Raw genomic sequence first — 2,913 nt, 5'->3', positions numbered from 1 at the left:
ATTTTTTTTCGAAAACTACATTTAAAAACAAAAATTTTGAAAAAAAAAAGTTCCCAAACGGTCAATTTTTGAAAAAGTTCTGGYAATTTAAAAATAAAAGAGCGGTTTTTTTCAAAAATTCATAACTTTTTTTGAGTTGGGAAAAAAAATTTGAAAAAATTCTGAAAAATAACTTTGGGGGGGATAGAAAAAGATAGAAAATTTTCAGCGAAATCAAAGGGGGTCATGTAAAAAATTTGTCCATTAGACATGGAATGACCCAAATATATTAGGTGTTGGAGTTAATTCGTAGCGTTTGATGAGAGATGGCGTGGTTTTACAGTGTTCTGTCTTTACCTTCAGAAACAAAGTGATCGTAAATCAGCTGTTAATAAGTATTATTTTTACGAAGTATTTTATTCCTAATTGTTAATAACAATAAGTGGCAGCTATTTAATTATGTCGAAATTTATTCTAAATAAAGTGTTTTTGCGGGGATTTTTATTACATTATTTTAATTTGAATAAAAGTGCTGCGAAAAGTCATCGGAAGTTTACTATGAACATGCTTTAGCTGATCAAACGTGTCACAAGTGGTTTGCGCGTTTTAAAAGTAGTGATTTTGATTTAGACGACAAGAAACGAACTGGACAGCCAAAAAAATTTGAAGATAAAGAATTGGAGGATTTACTTGAAGGAAATTCCTGTCAAACACTTCAAGACTTATCTACATCGTTGGGGGTTGATTTATCAACGGTAGGAAAATGCCTTAAAGCTTTGGGAATGATCCAAAAGGAAGGAAATTGGGTCCCATATGAATTAAAACCGAGAGACATTGAAAGACGTTTTATGACCTGTGAACTACTGCTTGAACGGTACAAAAGAACAAAATTTTTACATCGTATTATTACTGATGATGAAAAATGGATATATTACTACAATCCGAAACGCAGAAGATCATGGGTTGAGCTCGGACAACCATCATCATCATTGGCAAAACGCAATATTCATGGATCTAAGTTCCTCCTTTGTATTTGATGGGATCAACAAGGTGTGGTTTATTATGATTTGTTAAAATCCAATGAAACCATCACTGGGAATCGCTATCGTTTACAATTGATGCGTCTGAGTCGTACATTGAAGGAAAAACGGCCGGAATGGAGCAAAAGGMACGATAAAGTTATTTTGCTGCATGACAATACTCGACCTTACGTGGCGAAACAAGTGAAAACATATCTGGAAACACTGAAATGGGAAGTCTTAATCCACCCGCCATATTCTCCAGATATTGCTCCTTCGGATTACCACCTGTTTCGATCAATGGCTCATGATTTATCAGGGGAAAATTTAACATCTTATGAAGATTGCCAAAATTGGATCGATTCATGGATTGCCTCCAAGGACAAAGAGTTTTTTCGACAGGGTATTCGACTACTACCTGAAAGATGGGAAAAAGTTTTGGCAAGCGATGGGTAGTATTTTCAATAATGTAATTTTTTATTTTCATTTCAAATAAATCGTTATTTTTTAATAAAAAAGAACGCTATGAATTAATTCCAACACCTAATAATATAATCTTTTAGTAGAAAAAATACATTCCTATACATCCTACATATTTAAAATATATATATGTTTTATTTATTTTTACCAATACATTTATTTCTACACGGAAAACTATTGAAAATAGTAGTATTGTTTTAAAGAATACTTTACGATTTTCGTTTTCGTTGATCGCGTAGTACGAAATAGGTCTGTTAGTGAATACTTAAAACTAGAAACTGGACGAAGGAAAAAGAAAAAAATTGAAATTTGGATTTTTGGCAACGTTTTTAGCAAGAACATTCAAATTTCGCTACAATTTTTACCACATTTTGGTTTCTTAACACTTTACCGACCGGCCGTCGATTAATCGCAGTTTTGCTCCACAGCGCTTACCGACCGGCCGTCGATTAATCGCAGTTTTGCTCCACATCGCTTACCGACCGGTCGTCGATGATTCGACTTTTGCTTGATCGCGGTTACTGACCGGTCATCGATTAATTAACCTTGATCTTTCTGTTAGATTTGGTTAGACTAGACTGACAAGTAGCAAGCAGCAAGCATTTCGCATTTTTTTTTTCAGATAATCGGTGCTTTTCTCTAAGCTCTAAAGCTTAAAAATGAATGAAAAGGATAACCTCGGACGATCTGCGGCTGAGTGGGCGGTGAAAAGGGCATAGTATGTTCGAACCGCTACCGGTCGGTAAAGTGTTAAAATTCGATTTTATAAAAAAAACGAAAATCCTTCGTCCAAGTCCTTGTCAATAGTATCACGAAGACGTGTAGCAAATTTCATGAAAATCGGTTAAATAGTTTTCGAGTAATCTTGACAACCGACTTTAGAAAAAGCGTTTTGAGAAAAACGCGTTTAAAGATTTGAGTGCTGATATAAGAACCATTAAAGAGTGGAACTTCCCAAGGCTCTATCTTTAAAACTACTACTCCTATTGACTTCAAAATTTAATACAATATTCTAGATGAGTTGTAGAGTTTAAAAAGATAAAAAAAAATTATTGTTGAAAGTCCCAAACCCATGTAACCCCTGAAGGGGGAATTTGTGTTTTCTACATATTTTTAAAAATTTAATTAATAATGATAAATTAAATATATAATAGATAAAAATAAATAATTTATACAATACATTATAAATATCAAATAATTAATGTAATTATAAATTAAATTTTACATGATAAAAATTTTAAATATTACTCGAGTAATAAATAATATTATTATTTACATTACTAAGTTTACTCTTAGGAAGGTTGTTTTTTGGACGGGTTTAATTAAGATGAACACTATATTTATCCGTTGAACGTTTCGTCTCTATTTGAGACTTCCTCAGCAACTTGATAGTTATGTTCATAAGTCAATATAACATCATTTTTATTACAGTCAT

Source organism: Polistes canadensis, unplaced genomic scaffold (assembly GCF_001313835.1).
Source record: "Polistes canadensis isolate GaletaPanama2010 unplaced genomic scaffold, ASM131383v1 scaffold_810, whole genome shotgun sequence".
NCBI classification, from domain to species: Eukaryota; Metazoa; Arthropoda; class Insecta; order Hymenoptera; family Vespidae; genus Polistes; species Polistes canadensis.
The sequence above is the reverse complement of the archived record's forward strand: the minus strand, read 5'-3'. Positions refer to the sequence as shown.